Below are 24,580 nucleotides of genomic sequence, written 5' to 3'. Positions count from 1 at the left end.
CTCAACGCCTTAGATACACACTCCAGCGAGTGCAGCAAGGTGGAGGTTCCCTGCTGTTTTGGGATGGCATTATGTGGGGCCCACGTACGCCGCTGGTGCTCATGGAAGGCGCAAAACGGCTGTACCATACGTAAAGCCATCCTCCGACCGATAGTGCAACCATTTCGGTGGCATATTGGCGAAGCATTCGTCTTCATGGACGACAATTTTCGCCCCCATCGTGCACATCTTGTGAATGTCTTCCTTCAGGATAACAACATCGCTCGACTAGAGTGGCCAGCATGTTCTCCATACATGAACCCTATCGAACATGCCTGTGATAGATTGAAAAGGGCTGTTTATGGACGACGTGACCCACCAACCACTCTGAGGGATCTACGCCGAAACGACGTTGAGGAACGGGACAATCTGTACCAACAGTGCCTTGATTAACTAGTGGATAGTATGCCACGACGAATACAGGCATGCATCAAAGCAAGAGGACGTGCTACTGGGCATTAGAAGTACTGGTGCATACAGCAATCTGGACCACTACCTCTGAAGGCCTAGCTGTATGGCGGTACAATATGGAATGTGTGGTTTTCGTGAGCAATAAAAAGGGCGGAAACGATGTTTATCTTGACTTCTATTCCAACTTTGTGCACAGGTTCGGGAACTCTTAGAACAGAGGTGATAGAACACTTTTTTTGATGTGTGTACAAAGAATGGCGTCATCCCTTAGACTAGCGGCTGCGTGTGTGACGCCGTGGGACTCTTGATCCGCAATCAGAAACTGTTCACTTGAGCCGTCAATGTCACTATATCACGGGCTAATAAAAACTATTCCACGTTTGTACACAGTAAACAAGAAGAGTCTTCCCCAGGGTGACGCGTATGTCTATTATAGCAATTTATTTTACCACGTGGCGGTGGCTGCACTGTGAACCAGTTTCACTGCCACCTCACTTCAAATCCTATGCAGGTCTAAATTATTCTGCAAAACGACTTACAAATTTCCTGATCGCATATACCAAGCAGCAAATTTTTGGCTGCATCTATTCCTACGGTGTACTGATTCACCTATGCGCTAGCGGGCCTGCAGCCTCCTCTAGAATCGGCTGAAGGACTGTTTGAAAGCGAAAACTGTCATGCCTTCCATCCTGTGTGAGTTTCTAGTATTGAGAAAAATTAAATTGCTGCAGGTAACGTAAAGTTTTATGGTATTGTTAGCTGTTTGTAGTTTCAGGTGCCTAATTAGGAAAGATACCTACCTTTGCGCACATTGATAACTTTCCTTTACGAACTAGGAGAGTAATATCTGAAGTAGTGTGTCCGAAACAGCTGATTCCATTGATTCGATCAGCAGCTGTATTCAGCTTTACATGAGCGGTCGCTTTACCTGTCTTTTTTTCCTGCTGATCTCATTTTGTTCGCTATTGCTCGTTGAATTTGTTCGGGGTTGAAGTCCCATGATCCCTTTTCAAATTCATCGTTGATTCGTTCACTCAGTTTTTTTTTTTTTTTTTAAATTACAGAGGGCAGCCAAACCTCTGACCGAACTAACCGTCTCGGCTATCCCACCATGACGCCCGTTCGATCCAAATCTCCATTCGCCGCACGCTACAGAGTAAAGCCCCCTATCCATTAATCCACGTGTTCGCATCCTAAATATATTCCCGCAAGAGTTCGGATACTTTTGTCCATCCGCACTGAAATATCGTAACGCCGCCTGGCATATAGTATATATGATGTCTGTTCTTTCGGACACGCACGAAAGAAGACGAAGAGCTACCAACATAGTGTCCACAGGTGTTAAAGTCTAAAAACTATCCGAGCATTCCAGAATGAGATTTTCACTCTGCAGCGGAGTGTGCGCTGTTATGAAACTTCCTGGCAGATTAAAACTGTGTGTCGGACCTTTGCAAAGGTCCCGAGTCCGAGTCTCGGTCCGGCACACAGGTTTACTCTGCCACGAAGGTTCTTATCCGAGCATTGTCAGAGGGTTTTAAATAATGTGGGAGACTATACTGCCGCTGATTAATTTCTCTCTTATGTTCATCTATTGTGTTCAGTAAAGTAACGAGAGAACGTCTGTCAGCATGCGCTGTACTAATGCAAATGAATTACAAGTTATTATGATAACGTTACGAAAAAAACCTTTTTTAATAAAACAAAGTATCCCAAATTGTCACGAATCAGCAGGATAATACGGAGTTTCGGCTTTGAAACCCTCTGTGTCTACATTCAGTCTGCGGTCATAGTGAAGCAGCGTTGCAGGAAGGGCTACCACAAAAGTATGCGAATGCAGCAGTAGGGACAGATACATAACGAAATCCAATTAAAAAATCATTCAGTGTTGCAATTAAGTCAGTACAATTGACAGAAGCAGAAAAAGAAGGCATTTACAAGTGTCCAATTCTGCAAGTTTGTCACCTTTAGATAGGATACAGAATCAAGATAGTGACAACTTATGGGGAAGAATCTCTCTTAAAATTTACTTACTAGCTGTCGATGAGGTAAAAACTCTTGTCTCCGGCAAGATTAGAAAGAAAACTGACGCACTCTTGCCGTTGAAGGGCGATCACATTACTGGTTTTCTTTTTCTTTTCTCCCTAGACCTCTTCCACTCCAGGCGTTGCCCCCTAACACCCGTACTACCTATCAAACCTACAAACAAAAACAATATCTAGTACTCTAGTGTCACCACCACTTTCACCCTAAAAGCTAACTACGACGGATGTTTCCCACCACTTCAGGCTCCGCCCACGGATAAAAATGAAATATGCCTCTCATCGTTTTAAAAAAGGGTACAATGCTTTTATTTTATTCGGTTTTTTACTTTATTTATTTTTTAAATGTTATTCCGGAGGGGTCCACAGCAGCCAGATGATGGGGTGTCCAGGACGTCTTCGCGTTCAGCGAGGGTCAAACACCTATAATTACCGCTGATATCTCTCCTCAGTCGAGCCTGTGCTATATCTTCAGTCTCTTCTCACACCCGGTACACCTCGATGCTCTGTATGGATCGTAAACAATGACCCCAAGAAATTTACAAAGAGTGAACCATACGACGCCTTGCGCCGTGAAACCGCGTAGTTGTTCGTTAAACAGTGCCAAAAGTCTAAGAACTCTGCAACGCCCTCACAAAAAGTGTGACAACGCCACACATCGTAGAGTTATGACGACTAGCAGGGTAGCAAGTGACGTCAGGATAGATAATTTCGGTGTGCTCTAAGGACTGAGGGGGACGTCGCAGCAACAATGCCAACATGCGACGTGTGAGGAGCCAACAGTCCGCAGCTGTGTTACAAACGGTGCACGTCGGTGTCAGCAGCAGCGCATCTGGGGCAGAGAGGGTCCTCGGCAAGATGTATGGTGTACAAACGTTGTCGGGTGGGGAATTTTTTAGTCGTTACCACATGCCGCAGCGACCTCGCCACTGGGAAGGAAAGTCGAGTGTATGTTCCTCCACACTCGCTTCCAGCCAACCGCTGGATGTCACCGTTCAATCACAACAGCAGGCAGTGTCCGTGGAAAGCAGCGGTAGAGGTCCTTGGTTCTAGGCTCCCGCTTTGTCGGTACGACATCCAACAGATAACTCATGCCGACCATATAGGAGTGAATGTGAGACAGTGATGGCACTATGTGTCCAACAGGAATCGGCAGCCGGAGGGATTGAGGCGACACCTCTTCAGTCAGTGTACCAGTGAGGGTGTCCTTGTCTGAAGCACGTAGGCGATGCATCGTCCGCGGAAAGAGAACGCGCGGCGCCCTATTTTGTACGTTTATCATTTCCATGCCACCCGAATGTGCTGGCAACGTCAGTGTCTCATAAAGGGTCTTGAACACCCTGCCACCGCTGACGAAATGACCAAAGGCCGCCTGGAACGTGGCAGCCATCGTAGCGGGCAGTGGTAGAGCGTGTGTGTACTGATTAAGTTTCGCGGCGTGGTAGACGTTCACAAAATGTACCCGCATGATCAAGTCAAGTGTTAGAAATGTATGGAGACGAACCTGCGTACCGATCATATTAAGTACTATGCGATAAGTAGCTGCTGCTGTACGCTGCACGTTCCCACGGATGGTCACCCCAATATTTGATCGCTGGGACCTTGGTAACTGGCAGCGGCGCACTGATAGTCAGTCCTCTGCCCACATCCATGTAGTGCGACTTCCGCAGGCTGATACGGCTCCCGGCCTCCTCACCGAACTGCTGAAGCCACGCGATCGCCGTACATTTATGTTCTGCGACCTCTCCAAGAAAACTACATCGTCAGTGTAGGAACAACATTTAAAATTCACACTGCGGAGGCGAGTGCCCTCCAAACGCTGACATAGACCGTGAAGTGCAGGCTCGAGGGCGACGGCGAAGAGAAGGGCTGACAGAGGGCAGCCATGTCGCACCGAACGCCCAATAGTGAACAGTGGCGAGCGGTACTCATTGACCAGGACAGTGGAAAGCGCCACATGGATAAAACGGACAACCACACGAGCCGATACTGCAGACAGACTCCTCTAAGACAGCCTGCAAGAAACTGTACTCAACTCGGTCAAATGCGAAGTCTAGGTCAACCGTCCCAAGGGCGTCTTCTAAGCGACATGCCGACATAAGCGCCACCACATCTCTATCCAAGCTTAATGCCATGTGCATATTACAGCCATCTCCCACAAGTGTTTGTTCGGCGTGAATGGCATCCTTGACAATAGCAAGGAGGCGAGAACGAAGTATGAATGCGAACAACTTGTAATCCGAATTCACTAATGTCAACGACCGGAAGTCTTGCAACCCTCACCCACAGGGATCACCATGCCTTCCAAAAATTCGGAGGTGGCGCGAACATCTGAATCTAGGAGGTCGCAACACATCTGCCGCCAGACTTCCTCCATCAGGTCACAAAAGGCACTATAAAATCCAAGCGGAAGACCATCAGGTCCAGGGGATTTGTTTCTCGAGCCTTGCGACAGGGTCACGCGCGTTTCGTCCAGCGTGACGGTCTCCAAGAATGTGTCGTCTCTTTGTGCCCTACCACCAGACGGCAGGTCGTGCAGGACGTCCTCAACGTCATTGTCAGGCTGTTGACCTGCCAGATAAAGAGGCAGTAATAATCTGTGATGATACGGGAGATGGCAATGTCTGTGTCTGCACGTTGCCCGTCCTCCACAATAACTGCCGTGATGAGTCATCTCTTACGATGTTTCCATTCTCTGACGATGTGGCAAAGAGTAGCACGTCCTTCTGGGATGGAATCTTGCAGTCTTGCTCCGGTAAGCTGGTATACAATTCTAGCAGACGGTGCACCCTTGTTGTCCCAATGACGGCTACATTGGTGATCTCGCAATGTATATGGGAAAGTAAGCTGCAGTTTCTGTTGGAACGAGCTTCCTGAACACAAAAACATAAATTTGCTACCGCTAAGTCATTCTTTAAGTGAGAATGACAAGAAAATAACAAGTGAATTTATCAGGATAATTCTGAACGATTCCAGAAAGTAACTGGACGGTCACACAGCTGCTAAATGTATTCTACGAAGTTGCCAATTCTCCATTAGACTAGCAGCCGGCAGAATACGTTTGCTCAGTCGATGTGTTGGCTTCAGCTATCTAAGACTGGGGAAGCTCGCCTTTCACAGACGGGGTGACCCCGGCTGCCACTGCGCTGACTGGGAGCAGATATATCTATAAGACCATAAATATGTCTTCGCATGATGACTACATGTCGCAGAGAGTTTATATATATTGTAACATTTCAAAATGCACTTGAGAATGACTATAAAGCCAAAATCATGATTCGTGAATTAAATAAACAATTTGCAGTCAAATAGCGAAAATTTCTTTCAAAAAATTTCAACAAAATATATAAATAAATAAATAACGAAGGAAAGAAACACCTAGCACAGGTCAGTGAGCTTTATTCGCATTTATGTAACTATAATTTGAGTATAATGCGTAGTTACGAATAATATCCATACGTGGCGATTGCTACTCGAACATGATAAATAAACAGCAGAGACTATTATTTGGGTGGCTCTCTTGTTCAGCAGCTGTCATAGCAATTTTTGTTTTTCTGCATTAAGCGAACTGAAAACTAAAAATGTCATTCACTGGAAGCGATTCGCATTGTTAACATCACCAGACGCTAGTAACAATAGGAGTACACAACATTCATTTCAAAATTATATACTTGAAAACGGTTCTCCTCACGAATGCTTTCACTGACAAATAATAACACAAATCAAAAGACATAACACTAATTACAAAATGCGAACATCAAGAAATTATAATTTATTTAGTGTATGATACATAAAAATCACAATAACACCTAAATACAGTACCACAGACACATTAAAATACAGTTTAGATCTTTATATATAAGCTATTGATCCAATCCACCACTTCGGAAGTAACCAGGTTCGAATCCACCAGATTTACAGGGAAGGCACGGAGGGGGCAGTCCACAGCTATATGCTTCATTGTTTGTGGAACGTCAGCACAGTCACAGTATGGGGTGTCCACCCAACCCCATTTATGAGGAATCGAAGTACTTCTTCCCACAGCACATCTGAAACGGTTAAGCCTGCTCCAAGTGTATCTTGGCAAGCTGAAACCATTGAGCCTTACTGTTGGATCTTCAACTTTCAAGATACCCTGTGGAGTAGAAGATGTCCATTCTTTCCACCAGCTGTCTTTGGGGTCGAAATGGTTGCTTAACAATTTCCTTGGCTGCTTTACATGCCGGTTTACGGGACTTCAGCCTGGATGATTCTAACTGTCTCACATCTTTGTGAATTGGGAGTGACGAGTTATTCAGTATTATTGACCACAGATGACCAAGATGTTTTTGTCTTCTGATGTGAGGAGGTGGTACACAACACCAGCAGCCATTGGAATGGAGTAGGAAGTAACGTTCCAGATATGATACGCATAGTGTGACTACGTTGAGTGTCCACAAGGTGAGTATGGCAGCTATTAAGCAATTCTGCAGAGCAGTACTCTGCTGAGGAACAGACGAGTGCTAGAGCAGATGTTCTCAATGTGTTTGACGTCAGCTCCCCATGACGTACCAGCTAGACGCTGAAGAAGGTTATTACGGCTCTTAAGTGTTTCGCAGCAGATTTACGTAACTGGACTTTATATGTTAGGGTTCTTTCCAAAGTCATACCCAGATATGTAAGTGTGCCATTGAACCGTAATGCTTCCACTCTAAAATTGACTCTTGGTTGGTAATTTGAGAGCCTGTTGTCCAGGTCAAACGTAGATACCTCACTTTTGTGAGAGTTCGGTTTCAAACGCCTTTTCTTAAAGTATTCGTCCAGGAGTACAAGGTCTTGGTTGAAGACATTCCCTGCTTCTGCAAAATTGGTGCGATGAACAGTGAGGTTGATATCATCCGCATATATGAATTTGCGGGAGAGTGGGTTAGGCAGATCATGAGTGTATAAATTGAAAAGTGCTGGAGAGAGGACCGAAACTTGTGGTAGACCATTACTCAATTTGCGGAATCGGCTTCTACTGTTTTCTGAGTAAACTTGAATTAGTCTGTTACTTAGCATATTTTCGATTAAAGTTGATATCTTCACACAGGGGACCACCTTGATCAGTTTTAATAAAAGACCTTCCTTCCAAATGGTGCCGTAAGCTGCCGTGAGATCAAGGAAGACAGAGACGATCTTTAACTTCTTCTCAAAACCAGCTTCCACAAAAGTGGTCAGTGAAAGGACTTTATCACTGCAATCACGACCGGGGCGGAATCCCGCTTGTTCAACTGCAATTAACTCTTCGATTGCTGGTGCTATTCTATTCAATATCAGCCTTTCCAAAAACTTGTACATGACAGAAAGCAAGGCTATTGGCGGATAACTTTGAGGTAAGTTTGGATTTTTTCCTGCCTTCAAGATAGCAATGATTTTGGTCTTCTTGAATATTGCGAGTGACTTCCCTGATTCCAATATGCTACTAAAAAACAATGCCAACCATTGTTTTGTTATCGGGCCGCAGTTCTTTAGTAGTTCCGCATAAATCCCGTCTAATCCCGTCTAAACCTGCTGCTTTTTCATTCTGATGGGAGTGTAAACCTTGTTCAACTTCTTGTATGGAGAAAGATCATGAATAAATGTCACAAGTTGTGACTAACATATAGTTTCAAATCAGAAGATCAAATCATGCAAGAAAATCTTTCGCAATTACGTAAATTAGCACTTAAAAGCCATGAAGAAAACTAAAAAACTGAATGACTGCAGTGCCAGTTAGATTCCAGCGTCTGATAACATGAAAGGAGAAGCTGTTGTGAAACAAGGAACAAAAAGTACCGACAGTAATGTCTCGAATACATGTTTCTAAAGCAAAACTGTCAGTCATTCTGTGAAAACCCCAAGGGGCGAACAGTATCGTCTACTCGTAACGATTAAAACATAATTGCTCGTTATGCTTTGCCATTAAAATCGAAAAGCACCTTATTAATGAGATTTTCAATTATCAGATAACCTGAGACAGAGAGAAATAAAATTAACAACAAGAGGTTACCGTAGGTAAGCGTCGGATGGAATTTCTACGCAGTACCTCGCAGCTGATGTATTTTGCTCATATTTTACTACCTGGTTGCTTCACATTAACAATACCTCTAACCTATCATAACATTCATACGAGAAATATTGAAGTGGTGTTGTTAAAACAGACTGTAATGTTAAATATTAAAGAATATGCGGCCCAATCTGACTCCGGGGACAACGCTGATTGTAATAACATTTTCTGTTGGAGACTACTGGAAAGGCATAATAAGACTTTTAAGATAGATTCTCCACACACCAGCTTGCCTCCTGATACAGCTGCTCATCGACTCTTGCTTAACTATAAAGTTGAGAGTCGCGTAAATAGGGAAAAACCAGGCGGACAAATAGAAATGGAAACTAGACACTTCACTCTTTACATCACCATGGAATAACCAGAAAAAGCTGAATATTGGTGTAAGGCTACGAATTTAGGTGAAATGAGGTTGAAAAAGAAATTAAACATTCCAAAATCAAACGTAAATAATTGATTTTGTAGTATTCCCGTTTTGAAATAGCCTCCACACAGCTAACAAACACGAAATACATGTCACTGAACCTCTTTTCAATGCATTTTAGACACTTATTTTGATAAGTTGAGGCCGCAATGGGGACTGCCATCATCCAACACTATCATCATTGCAGTTCCGGTGTGATGAAGCATGTCATCTCAAAACGTGACGCAGTTACAGCGTTATAGGCAAAATTTGTAGTTGAGACTCCCTTTGTCTTGCTACTAACATAATAGTTTAGATAAGGCTCACCAGGCTGACCTTGACCCTCCAGGCAAGAATAAATAAATGATCTGTTGTATAGCACCGTCATCTCTGTAGCAGTCGTATTACCGACATGTAAGCTCCAGATTCGTATTATTGAAATAAAAACATGCAATGCTAATAGTCTCCACATAACATCCAATTATCAACCTGCAATTTCATCAGAAAGTGCAGCTGACAGGGGGAACTCACCACAGTCGAAAATTTGCTTAGTGAGACATGGGTGAAAGTAAAGGGACACCTATTTTTTCCTAGGTGCCAGCGCTCAATAAACTGCAAGAAAACGACAATGTTTTGATGCTACTTCATCAGTTCGTGCATGTGGCATTTGCACCAAGTGAATCTGCAGGATAGTGGCTGAAAGCATAGTTTCGAATTTTGGCGCTCCAGGCTAAAATCCAATTGTATATCGTCTTCTCCCTTTCGTTGCCATGTAAGTATGACACATCAATAACATTGACATTTTTTGTGACATCGATAAATACAACGGAATTACGAATAACAGAAATAAGCATTTGTGATCTTATTAAAAACAGATTTTATCTTCACAAATCTTATATAACCTTATATAATTAACAGACATCGAAAAATACAACGGTATCATTGACAACAGAAATAAGAATTTCCGATCTTTATTAAAACAGACATATCTTCCCAAATCTTACGTAACCTCATATAATCAACAGTAATTGAAAATGAAGAACCTACAAATTCTAGAATTTCAATTTTTACTTTGATCTTTTATTTTTGTACTTCAAGAGAACCAAAGTATGTACACAATGTCGCTTCTGGCACCAAGTAGTTCACCTATGATCTCATCAACGATACCATCGATGAGTCATCTGATTTCCCCATCCCTCGCCAACTGACAAAGGCTAATTGTACCATGCATAAAATGGCGAGAAATTCAAAAAACGCTGGGAAATTCAAGAATAGCCAGGGTTTCCCCCTCCTATCCTGTCACAGTGGAAGTCGAGCTGTAGTGGTAATTATCAATTGGTGGGAAATTCAAAAATCCAAGGTGCCCATTGTCATGCTGGGGGAAGTAGGTCACATATGCTAAGTACAGAACGCAAGATGGCTGACCTGGAATATTGGAACAGCCCTAGTATCATGTCAGAATCCAAGATGGCGAAAAACATAGCGACCAGAGCTTACTGGTGCAGCTACATGCCGTCATGTGATGGATCTGGGATGCTGGCACTGCATTACTATGATGTCAGAATTCAAGATGGCTGACCTGGAGTATTGGCGCACCTCTATGACGACAAAATCCAACATGCTAGGACAAAGGGAAGTAACCTGCATGCTAGAAAGCACCCAGTCTTGTAGAGACATGTACAATAGGGTTATTTACAGCAGTCAGGTCACCTGTTCTAATTGTGGAATTCCATACTTGCGTGACCTAAGTTAAACAATTCCTCTCTAACATCCCCGTTTAAACACCTGTCACCTGAAGTTCAAAATGGTCTACACATGTCACGCAACATCGTGTTATTTCAGTTCAAAAATCAGGAGCCCACATTTATTTAAGTCCACTTGCGCTATGTTCAAACCATATCCTGCCACCTCTCTGACATTACAGTTTAAGCAATTCCCTCTCCTCACCAGTTACGATAAGTTCACAAAGGTGAGAAAATCCACTTACTCCACGTTTAAAATAATGGGAAGTCTGCTAGTTGTCAAAACTATAGAGCACTTGTCGTAACTTTAAAACCGAATAGCCCACTGAGGCAGCCTGTATTGTTGTCACTACCATGTTTAGTAGGAATATGTCAGGAACAACTGCATCTTTACTTAAACAAATACAGCACCTGGGAGGGCCTCTTCCGTGAAGTTCACCGCCAGCGGACTGTGTGTTATCGTCCCGTCCGTAAATATTCGCCGGGATTGCCGCGGGCGTGCGTCGCCTTCAGTCGCACCCCTTGCTGTGCCGGTGTCAGCCACGGTAGCGGCCGACTGCCCGCCTTGAGTGATAGTCGACATCGCCGATGACCATCGCTGTGCTCCGCATAACGTCACGCAGCGTCCGAAATCACGTCTACAGAGAGGCTGCTTTCATCTATGAGTCTACAGCAGTCGGCCACACCATACAGTTGTCCGCCGCTCGTGGTCTCGCGGTAGCGTTCTCGCTTCCCGAGCACGGGGTCCCGGGTTCGATTCCCGGCGGGGTCAGGGATTTTCACCTGCCTCGAGATGACTGGGTGTTTGTGTTGTCCTCATCATTTCATCATCATCCAGGAAAGTGGCGAAATTGGACTGAGCAAAGGTTGGGAAATTGTACGGGCGCTGATAACCACGCAGTTGAGCGCCCCACAAAACCAAACATCATCATCATCACACCATACAGTTACGACTGCCGGTGGACAAACCTCGCCTCTCGTCGCACACGGGCTGTTGGTTCTCCGCGCAGCCGGCGCACTGTTTCCGACGACACAGCTTTGAGGCGTATTCCAAAGACTACAAGATTTTGCACCTAAATGTACCCCAATTTTAGAACAGGACTGCGTCCTATTCTGCTACAGGAGGTAATGTAACAATTCTGCAATTCCATACCTGGAACAGTCTCATTGATCTCTGCAGAATGCTAATCTGTTTTCAAGCGATACATGTTTGTTGCGAGCGGAATCTAGTTACTTGGTGATTTCAGCACCCCCTTAGCTGATGATGACACACGCTAGCGCAATTCGTAAAGATTTTGAAGTCTGGTTAAGCCTGAATCTGACTCGACGATATACACTATCCATGATAGATGTCTGTATTATTCTCCATCTCTGCTTTTTACTTTGAGTGAACAGTGTCGATATTACACTTGAAGATCTGATTTGATATACAGTTTACATCGAATACAGCAATGATTCTGCGTAACACCAGAGAACAAAAAAAATGGCTCTGAGAACTATGGGACTCAACTGCTGAGGTCATTAGTCCCCTAGAACTTAGAACTACTTAAACCTAACTAACCTAAGGACATCACAAACATCCATGCCCGAGGCAGGATTCGAACCTGCGACCGTAGTGGTCTTGCGGTTCCAGACTGCAGCGCCTTTAACCGCACGGCCACTTCGGCCGGCACCAGAGAACACTTTCTTTATGTACCATTATGTAATATGTTCTAACGAAATAATCTGACGAAACATCAAATCATTGAAATTTCACGCCAGTTTGAAGTTCAAGTCAATGAATATCGTACCGACAACACATTTTGGAAAATATACTGTCGATGTGTGGCAAACGGCTCTACTCAATGCGGTACACTCTACAAGTGCCAACACTCACCGAATAGAAAAGACTTGTGCAGTCCACCAGTAACACAGTTAATGATGAAAGAAATGTAGTAACTTTCTGGTCATTCAGCAATTCACTACCAGCTGACTACAGCACAGTTACACCGCTTTACAATGCACCGTTAACGACAGACTGCAGTAAAATGCCCCATTTACCAATCCAGTCATTGTCCCACCAACACAACATAGATCACTGACAACATCACACTTCAAACACTTCTCAGTCACTGAGTGGGGAATCACCTGTTCGATCTTCAGTTTGCAGGCCTATGAAGGAGAGAAGTGCATGAACACAATCTGGGGACCTAGCTTTCCTCGCGCTTCTACATCACTTAGCTCCCCTTCAAACATGCTACACCACCACAACACAATTTAGCCCTTAATATGGCTCTATTTGAATAAGATGTGGTACAGATATTTAATATTTGTTTTGAAGCTAATTCATATAAAGATAAAAATTAACTTTATACCGTTAAAACAATATTTTCAATAATCTGCGATTTTTCTGTCCCTTACGAACAGGAAACTATTAGTCCTACAGAAAAAAATGAAGAGAACTTTTTATGTAGGAAATTTAGTGTAGTTTAGTTTTGTACTGGGAAATATTTTCGCTAGAAGCCGCAGTTTTCAAGTTATTCAAAACATAAAAACGTTACCTTCAGACGCCCCTCATCCCAACGTTCATACACCACCCGCAAACCGTGACGCTGGTGACCTGCAGTTAACTACTCTGAGAACCGTTTCACCACCTGGATGACGAGATGAGCCGAAATGGTGGCACGCCTGCGTATGAGCTGAATTTCTCTGTTTTTTTTTTTCTTGATCGATATAAACTTAGAATACATTTATTGGCTCCGTTGGGATCTAAGTTCATGAAGAGCCAATATTTAGCTATGAAATAAATACAGAGCATGGAATCAGTTAACTCTTTTTGGCACAATATTTGATTGCATAAAATGTAATACGTCTGTGAGTGTCTGTGTAGCACATTAACATATTACTGGATTTTGTGTTAAATATGTACGTGTGATGTGGTTACATCATTTTGATTTAATTGATATTTTCAATTTCAATAAGTTAATATGCTTATTTTCTTGTTATATGGTTTAAATGAATAATTCGCTATCAGTGGCATAACCAAGGTCTGAAGAGAAAGAACTAGGGAAAGGAAATACACCAATGACCAATACTATTATACAGATTTGGGAGACGTTGCCATCAAGATTCTTTATCAGTTTATCAGTTTGATAAAATAGAGGTACATCGTTCATCAAATTTCTTGTGGAAATGGCAGTTCGACAACTACGTTTTATTGTTTTTCATTTATTTGCATTTCATTATATGCGATTCGCTTGGAGATCGCAGTCCCAATCTCAAGCGCACATTCTCATAATAAGGCAAGCTGCCGACTTGGAACATTTCTTCATTACGGCAACTCGTTTGAGGCTTAAGGATTATGGATAACCAAGAAACCTATAGCATGATTCTGGAGTTGTGACACGGTCATTCTACCGAAAGCTGCCATCGCCGTCGGGAAGACTACAGGTATGAAGGAATGCAGGTGGTCCGAAATAATATTTACGCAGTGCACAGATGTTCTGGTGTTTTCAATTTTTATCGCAAGCCCCATGGAAGCCTAGGTGAATGCTGATCATAGCACAACATTGCCCTCCCCCGCCTGCGCCCATGTTTCGCGGAGATGTTCACCTGGATGATGGCGTATCTGGACAAGTAAAGAGATTCACCCGACCAGGCGACACGTCCAGTCTCGGTTATCCCGTGCCCACTGCAGTCGTTAATGATGATGTCAATTGGACAACATGTGGACACGTAGGGGTCATCTGCTGCTTACCCCATGGTTAATAGTGTGTGGTGGACGGTGCGCTCCGAAACACTTGTTTCTGCACCAACACTGTGCTCTGATGCATGATCTCCCACAGAGGGCCATTTAACCTGCTTTACAGAATGAGCTGGCCTCCAACCTCCATGCTCTCTGAAGGGGTCCAACACCCTGTCGCCTACTCGTGGTTACATTGTCCTTCAAACAGTTTCCATGATGCTCATGACAGTATCACGCGAACAGCCGATCAGCTACGGCATTTCAGAAATGCTCGTTTTCAGGTGCCTGGCCTCAAAAATCTACCCTCTCCCAAAGAATTTCGCTATTTGCGGCCCGCATCGTCGTTGGAATGATTCCCCATTCGTCTCGCCACGGCTTATTTGCATTCCTTACCGCATCACGTGCTCGCAACGAAACCCAGTGCCATCCAGTCGGTGTGTAGTGGTCACAATGTTTTGGCTTATCATTCTATATCTACGTATACAGGATTTATCATGATTAATAATGAAATCTCACACCGGTGGACATACACGATAGTAGAAGCAAAATATTACAAATAAATATCGGTACACAAATTGAGACGTTTGCTAGATAATTCCGAATGTATGTTTACTAGACCACACTGACTGCAATATGAAATATTGTCTTAATTAGTATAAATGATTTTGGAACGTGATCTTTACGGTTCCTTGGTTTTTGCTGCAGGATCTTCCACAATTGCTTGAGGCTGTTCCCCTGCGCAGCGTCAAGGAATGTAATAGATGCATGATGGGGCACTATCACAATGGAGGACGATATATGACTCACCAGTACAGTCCAACATGGGTAGGTAAAAAGCATCCAACATTACAGGACCTCAGTCCTCTGAATTTTTCTGTCCGATGTCATCTCAGAAGTTTAGTGTACAGCATTCCCACTGATACGGTTGAGGTACTGGGACAGTGAATTAAGTCTAGTCAAGCTTTTCGAGATGATCCAGCTATATTAGAAAGAACTTGTAACTCACTGCAGAGACGATGGCAGGGCTCAATTCAAACACTCTCTACGACAGACAGACACAGACACACACACACACACACACACACACACACACACACAGAGAGAGAGAGAGACAGAGAGAGAGAGAGAGAGAGAGAAATTCGGTGATTTACCAACAAAGAGTTTTACAAATTGAGCAAGTCAGTAACCCGCTGATTCACCTCTGGCACATATGGAAGCAGTTATTCGGCTTGGTACTGACGAGGGAACCTCCCCATCGCACCCCCCTCAGATTTAGTTATACACTCCTGGAAATTGAAATAAGAACACCGTGAATTCATTGTCCCAGGAAGGGGAAACTTTATTGACACATTCCTGGGGTCAGATACATCACATGATCACACTGACAGAACCACAGGCACATAGACACAGGCAACAGAGCATGCACAATGTCGGCACTAGTACAGTGCATATCCACCTTTCGCAGCAATGCAGGCTGCTATTCTCCCATGGAGACGATCGTAGAGATGCTGGATGTAGTCCTGTGGAACGGCTTGCCATGCCATTTCCACCTGGCGCCTCAGTTGGACCAGCGTTCGTGCTGGACGTGCAGACCGCGTGAGACGACGCTTCATCCAGTCCCAAACATGCTCAATGGGGGACAGATCCGGAGATCTTGCTGGCCAGGGTAGTTGACTTACACCTTCTAGAGCACGTTGGGTGGCACGGGATACATGCGGACGTGCATTGTCCTGTTGGAACAGCAAGTTCCCTTGCCGGTCTAGGAATGGTAGAACGATGGGTTCGATGACGGTTTGGATGTACCGAGCACTATTCAGTGTCCCCTCGACGATCACCAGTGGTGTACGGCCAGTGTAGGAGATCGCTCCCCACACCATGATGCCCGGTGTTGGCCCTGTGTGCCTCGGTCGTATCCAGTCCTGATTGTGGCGCTCACCTGCACGGCGCCAAACAAGCATACGACCATCATTGGCACCAAGGCAGAAGCGACTCTCATCGCTGAAGACGACACGTCTCCATTCGTCCCTCCATTTACGCCTGTCGCGACACCACTGGAGGCGGGCTGCACGATGTTGGGGCGTGAGCGGAAGACGGCCTAACGGTGTGCGGGACCGTAGCCCAGCTTCATGGAGACGGTTGCGAATGGTCCTCGCCGATACCCCAGGAGCAACAGTGTCCCTAATTTGCTGGGAAGTGGCGGTGCGGTCCCCTACGGCACTGCGTAGGATCCTACGGTCTTGGCGTGCATCCGTGCGTCGCTGCGGTCCGGTCCCAGGTCGACGGGCACGTGCACCTTCCGCCGACCACTGGCGACAACATCGATGTACTGTGGAGACCTCACGCCCCACGTGTTGAGCAATTCGGCGGTACGTCCACCCGGCCTCCCGCATGCCCACTATACGCCCTCGCTCAAAGTCCGTCAACTGCACATACGGTTCACGTCCACGCTGTCGCGGCATGCTACCAGTGTTAAAGACTGCGATGGAGCTCCGTATGCCACGGCAAACTGGCTGACACTGACGGCGGCGGTGCACAAATGCTGCGCAGCTAGCGCCATTCGACGGCCAACACCGCGGTTCCTGGTGTGTCCGCTGTGCCGTGCGTGTGATCATTGCTTGTACAGCCCTCTCGCAGTGTCCGGAGCAAGTATGGTGGGTCTGACACACCGGTGTCAATGTGTTCTTTTTTCCATTTCCAGGAGTGTAAGATGGCACAGGGATAGGCCTTGAAAAATTGAACACAGATCAATCGAGAAAACAGGAAGAAGTTGTGTGGAACTATGAAAAAAATAAACAAAATATACAAACTGAGTAGTCCATATGCAAGGTAGGCAACATCAAGGAACGTATGAGCTTACGAGCGCCGTGGTCCCGTAGTTAGCGTGAGCAGCGACCTTGCTGGCCAAGATATGGTTTGGCAAACATGAACACAAGCAGTAGAAACCCTCGCCATGTGCGGGCAGGCATTATCTTGCTGAAATGTAAGCACAGGGCGGCTTGCCATGAAGGGCAATTGATACGCAAATTAATTAAATTGATCAATTAATTACCCTCCTGATGACATGTGTTTTCCTCAGCTGGCACGTGGACCCCGCCCCTCCCCATGACTAGCCCTCCCTCTCTCGCAACTACCCATTGGCGGGAATTTCGAATTTTGTTGGACTTTCTAATTTTGGCAGTCAAAGGGACTGTGGCTGTAATACAATATCCACAGTCAACGTCTATCTTCAGGAGTTCTGGGAACCGGAGTGATGCAAAACTTTTTTTGATGTGTGTACTATCGTCGCGACTGCGTTCTTCTTCGTAACATATGCTCGATTAGGAGAGATGCGTTGATGTTAAATACAGTTGTTTTCCAGTCTCAGAAAGGTGGTCACCTGCGATGGCGGTGTGGGAACTGTCCAGTGAGTGTGGCCGCCGGGCACAGCTGTACTCCGACCAGGGGGCGGTGTGTGGGGCGGTGGGGCGGTGCGGCCTTCATTTACCTCCTATTGTTTAATTAGGTTTACATGCTTTTTCTGTTGGCGAAGGACCATCGCCTCGAGGCAGGCCGGGTGTCACTCGTCCACTGGTGGTGGCAGGCCGCACAAAAACCGCGAGGCGGAGGAAGTGAGGGAGGGGGACGGATGAGGGGAGGTAAGAGGGCCTCTAATTTTCAGCAATTTGTGATCGTACATCAAGGAAAATCCATTTTCAACTACCACCCCCTCTGCAATCTTCAAGCCCCTTTCAAGCCAAATACATATGCTGAAAATTAGTTCCACCACCAGGTTTCGAACTAGATGCAGCCTTATTGAGGTAGCATTCTGAAACATGGTGTCAGGTTTGCACAGAGAGACAACGAAAAGTAAATTCAGAAAGTGAACCTTCACCCGTCCGCACACGTCGCTGTACTTATAAATCGAAGGGTGGATGGTAAATTACCACACGTACTGAAGCATAAGAAAAAAACTAACATTAAGATCTTTTGCACCACAGAAGATCGTATATTAATGTGAAAAACGTGACATAACACACGAGATACAAATAGCGTAAGGGAATTATGATAAAACATGGCTGACATGAGTTGCACTAGATGTGGAGATGTGATTTCAAAAACGTAACGTTAAATTTCAGCATTTACTGGTAATAACCAGATGTTGGCTGGCGTTTACATCGTAACATTGTCACACGATCGTAGCTACAAAGTTGATGAATTGGTAATCTCTATTTCAGTATAAAATACAAGGGGTGGACAAAAATTTGGAAACACCAGCGGCACAACATATCACCATGCCTAATACGGTGTAGGAAACCCGTTAGGATCACGCACACTTCTCCTCAAAGTAGACTACAAAGATTCAATAATGTTGAGATCTGCTGACATTGCTCCTGGCCAGGGGAGATGCGACAATTTGTCATCGTGCTCACAAAACCAGTCCTGGACGATGCGAGCTGTGTGAACTTCGACTCTGTTATCTTGGAACACGGCATCCCCACTAGGGAACAAACACTGTACTATGGGATAACCTAAATGATCACATAATCCTTTGCAGTAGCGCGACCTTGCAGAGTATCAACGGCTATTCAAATCATCACCGAACGCCCGCCATGTTTCAGTCTTCGGAACGTAAACTCGGCCAGAAATTGGAAACAATGTGAAACACGACGCATTCAAACAAATTACGTTCTTCCACTGTTCCATAGTCCAGTTTATATTGCCTCGGCACCACGTTTCCCTGTTAAGGGCCATTTCAATCACTGATGAATGGTTTTGCGTATAGAGATCCCTTCGTATTGTTGTTGGTGCTGAGAGGGTTCGCGAGTGTGACATTCCATTCTGCAGTGACTTCAGCAGCTGTCGTCCTCTTATTTTTTGTCACAATGCTCTTCAAAACGGCAAATATCCGCATTGATTTAATGATATAGTTCGGAGAATGCTGTAGAATAGTTGTTACACTCTGTGAAGAGATACAGAAAACTTAAGGGCAGTTCGTTCATTCGTGGAGATGTCTATGGATAAAGCCAGCTACTACTTCAATAGTCGAACATGACGAGAGATTTTTCAGAGAGTACTATAAAGTTCTCGTCCTGTCTTAAGTCAATGAAAGGATACGAATTTTTCCATCCAGTCCCTCGTGTGTTCATCTAGTGTTGAAGCCAAACACAGCAACAGAATGTCGACATATTAAATTCTGAATAAAGCATTCAAGGATGAGGATCTGCCATACCAAAGTTTGAACGCCACACAAATCCACAAAGTGGTGATATTTCTATAAATATCCTCAATACTGAAAAACAATATTAACTAATTAAAGCGAACAAAGGCCCGACCCATGACGAAATTACTGTCGCGTTTTACATTGAATACACTACGGAATTAGCCCCTTCGCTTGGTAGGGTCCATCGAGAATATTCTGTGCGCCCTTCAGTCTACATGCTTATCTTACATCTACTGCATGAATTTAAGGCACCTTCTAAGCTCAGGAACTATGATATTTTTAGAGATACGTAAACTTCCCTCAGTCAACCTCCACAGGTTCAGAAAAACCCACTTGTATGAAATACAGCTCGCTTTTCCGTACATGAAGTCTTGAAAATAGTAGATACAGGTGAAAAAGCATATTCCCACTTTCTAAATGTTCGAAAGGCTTTCGACATCGTGCTACTGTCGACTGAAAACTAAACTATGACCATACGGAACATGTGCACAAAAACTTGACTGGTTCGACGCGCTTTTGACTGAAAGGGCACAGTACTATATGATTTTTTTTATTCTTCTAGGCACAATGCCAGTAATACGCTTTCACTCGTGACCGTTTCCTGCTATAGACACTGAAAAATAGAGAAAAAGTCTGCATTAAAATCTTTAAAATTTTTCCTTTTCTCCGTTGTAGTTAGTGAATATGGCCAATGTACGACCAAACACAGCCACAGTGTTAATGTGAATGTATTTAGAAGAAAAAAAAGAATCATAAATACACATTCAGCATTTTTCTCTACGGAGAGAACGCTGGTAAAAAAAAATAGGTCATACGTCATAATGGACAGTGTATATCGAATTGAAGAAAACGTCATAATAGCCGGCCGGGGTGGCCTCGCGGTTCTAGGCGCTACAGTCTGAAACCGCGCGACCGCTACGGTCGCAGATTCGAATCCTGCCTCGGGCATGGATGTGTGTGATGCCCTTCGGTTAGTTAGGTTTAAATAGTTCTAGGTTCTAGGGGACTGATGACCTCAGAAGTTAAGTCCCATAGTGCTCAGAGCCATTTGAACCAAACGTCATAATAAAGTAAGAATGACGACAGATGTCGAAGGTATTCAGACACATCCTCCAAAAAGCTCTAATGTTCAACTCATCAGAATTAAGCAATAAGTAGCTCATGAAAACGTTGAATCTAATACATACAATTTCTGGAATAAAATGAGCACACGAAGACAAATTAACAAGGCTTTAGACATGTTTGAATTCGCCATCCCAAGAAATAGTGATTTGGCCTCAAGGTTATGTTCATAGAAATTCTTCAATGTGAAGCTGCTTTAGATGTTGTCACCAAAGGTCTTATTATTCCCTCGCAGTGGCAAACAATGTAAGTAACATATATCATGGCAGTCGCATCACAACGTTGCGTTCACCAGGAAGTTCTTACAGTTTACGGGCAAAATTTATCGGCATTTTCTGTAGTTTAATCCACACGTTGATTACTAATGAAGCATTTGTAAGAAACCACCATCAAATGGTTCAAATGGCTCTGAGCACTATGGGACTTAACATCTATGGTCATCAGTCCCCTAGAACTTAGAACTACTTAAACCTAATTAACCTAAGGACAGCACACAACACCAAAACCACCATCACCGAGCGAGTAGATGCAATGATTAACACCTTCGACTTATATTCTCGTGGCCAGTTCCCTAACCCAGACTGGTCCAGTTGGGCTTGTGCGCTGTTTAACAGGACGTTAAAGGCAAAGCAACCCTCTTTTTTTCAGATGTGTACAAATCAGGATAGCGATGAACAGTGATTATTAAAAAATTATTTTTCAGGCACAGCTATTTTAGTGAATGATAATGAACAACGTTCCTATGGAGAAATGCCGCACAGAGAAAAACAGAAATAAGAAAAACTAATGAAATGTTCGATGACTACAAAAAGGCCAGTCTATGGTGTGTTTGAGAGGGGGAAAAATGAAAACAAAATTTTGCTTTCCCATGAGATGGTCGACGTATGCGATGCTAGTGGAAAATTGAATCAAACCAAGAAAGCACGTTTCAAGAAAATCTTTTAAAATCAAGAAGTATCTCTCTTCCAAAGTTAAACATACTCCAGACAAATTTAATCTAGGATGCAAGAATTTTATAGATTTTAAAAACTACATTAAAAAGTTACCCTCTGAAATATAGAACTATACAATGTTAAAAATAACTTGGACTGAAAGGTAATGAGCGAGAAATCATTGTTTAGGGGATGCGAGAAATAATGGTGCCGAGATAGAGTGGCATGGTTCCTCACCTTCTGTTACGCCCAACACCTTTCACTTGTTTAACACAGTTGTATTCAAATGTGTGTGAATTCCTATGGGACCAAAATGCTGAGGTCATCGGTCCCTAGACTTACACACTACTTAAACTAACTTACGCTAAGAACACCCATGCCCGAAAGAGGAGTCGAACCTCTGGCGGGAGGGGCCGCGCAGTCCGGGACATAGCGCCCCAAACTCCGCGGCCACTCCGCGCGGAAACACAGTTGTGGAAGAATCCAACAGGAGTAGTAGACCAAAAGTTCCGAGTTTAAGAGCAGGAAAATTGAAGAGGAGGGAAATGAAAGACGCGGTCGGACGTGATATTATAAAGAAAGAAACTGCAAATCTGTAAATATCTGGCAATGAAGGAAACGAAAAGTCAGACTGAAAAAAACTAGGGCGTATTTCTATCCAGAATCTTATGAATTATAATGAATAAAATGCATGTTAACTACGTGAAGGTTACCTCGTCAATTTACATAACGATTCGGCTTCAAGAACTTTACTGACAAAAGAGAAGTAGCCATATGTAACATTAGATTTCAACATGAGTCGAATGAAGGAATGGCCATGATACGATATTATTGGAAAACAATTACGGAATCTCTTAGACTAATCTAAGAAATATATGAAAGCATGAGTTATGATGAAGACAATGTTGCCGGTACCATCAAAGATCAGCACTGTTAAGCATGACTACGGACTTCAACGTCAGAAAACCATAACTCAATAATTAAGCTCTATCCGTTGCAATCGCAGACTTAGTTTCTTCCGAAAAGCATCCTTACATGACTCTAAACGAAACCTGAGATGGTTCACCAGCCGCTGTGGCCGATCGGTTCTAGGAGCTTCAGTCCAGAACCCCGCTGCTGCTACGGTTCGAATCCTTCCCCGGGCGTGGATGTGTGCGATGTCCTTAGGTTAGTTAGGTTTAAGTAGTTCTAAGTCTAGGGGACTGATGACCTCAGATGTTAAGTCCCAAAGTGGTTAGAGCCATTTGAATCTGGGATGGTTCCCTATGCTACCTGTTACTCACTTCCTGTGCAAAGCTTAGAGAACTGAAGCAGATACTCGTCTTGGATGTCGCTGTTATTTACAAGACGTCAAACAGAAACAATTTTCTACAATAACAATGCAGGCTGATAAGGTCAGGAGGGAGACAGCGGTCTTAATGTAGTTTATTTAACAATTTCTTTACGTAAAAGCTTTTAATGCCTAGACCGCAGTTTTCCTACCACAACTAAAGTTCGATAACTAGTTTCGGTTGCTCTCTGTAACCACCTCCAGATCGTTCAAAGTATGAAAAGGCGATGAATAAGCACTGGAAAGCTTCGTCAGCTGTAACCATGTAACAACATGCATTCGTAAGTACCAAAACAATAACAGCAAGTAGTTGAAAACGTCATAGCGAGCAAGTCAGGTTGTAGACGGTAATTTTGCAAGTTGACGGTCATGTGGTCCAGGTATTAAAAGTTTTTACTTTACTTTTTTATTTAATTTACTATAATGTTTCCAGTTACATGAACTTCGCAAGACGTTATCAAAGGAAAATGACATCTGACTTTATGATAAATCTTTATTACATAAGCTCTGGGGCTTGTAGAATTAACAATACATAATTCAGAAATACACACATAAAAAAAAGTTATGCATCACCTCGGTTCCTGCCGGCCGGAGTGGCCAAGAGGTTTTAGGCGCTACAGTTTGGATCCACGCGACCGCTACGGTCGCAGGTTCGAATCCTGCCTTGGGCATGGATGTGTGTGATGTCTTTAGGTTAGTTAGGTTTAAGTAGTTCTAAGTCCTAGGGGACTGATGACCACAGAAGTTAAGTCCCCATAATGCTCAGAGCCATTTGAACCTCGGTTTCGAGAGTTCCGGAACGTGTACACAAAATTGGAATAGAGATCAATATAAATATCATTTCCGCCCTTTTTATTGCTCATGAAAACCACACATCGCATGTTGTACCACCATAAAGCAAAACCTTCAGAGGTGGTGGTCCAGATTGCTGCACACAGCGGTACCTATAATTCCAAGTAGCACGTCCTGTTGCACTGATGCATGCCTCTATTCGTCGTGGCATACTATCCACAAGTTCATCAAGGCACTGTTGGTCCAGACTGTCCCACTCTTCAACGGCGATTCGGCGTAGATTCCTCAGAGTGGTTGGTGAGCCATGTCGCCCACAAATAGCCATTTTCAGTTTATCCCAGGCATGTTCGACAGGGTTCATTTCTGGAGAACATGTTGGCCACTCTAGTCGAGCGATGTCGTCATCCTGAAGGAAGTCATTCACAAGATGTGCACGATGGGGGCGCGAATTGTTTCCCATGAAGAAGAATGCCTCGCCAATATGCTACCGATATGATTGCACCATCGGTAGGAGGATGGCATTCACGTATCGTACAGCCGTTACGGCGCGTTCCATCACCACCACTGGCGTACGTCGGCCCCGCATAATGCTACCCCAAAACATCAGGGAACCTCCACCTTACTGCACACCCTGAACAGTGTGTCTAAGGCGCACAGCCTCACCGGGTTGCCTCCAACAACGTCTTCGACTATTGTCTGGTTGAAGGCATATGCGACATTCATCGGAGAAGAGAACGTGATGCCAATCCTGAGCGGTCGATTCGGCATGTTGTTGGGTC

Source organism: Schistocerca cancellata, chromosome 4 (assembly GCF_023864275.1).
Source record: "Schistocerca cancellata isolate TAMUIC-IGC-003103 chromosome 4, iqSchCanc2.1, whole genome shotgun sequence".
In the NCBI taxonomy this organism is placed as follows: Eukaryota; Metazoa; Arthropoda; class Insecta; order Orthoptera; family Acrididae; genus Schistocerca; species Schistocerca cancellata.
Note: the sequence above shows the minus strand (reverse complement) of the source record.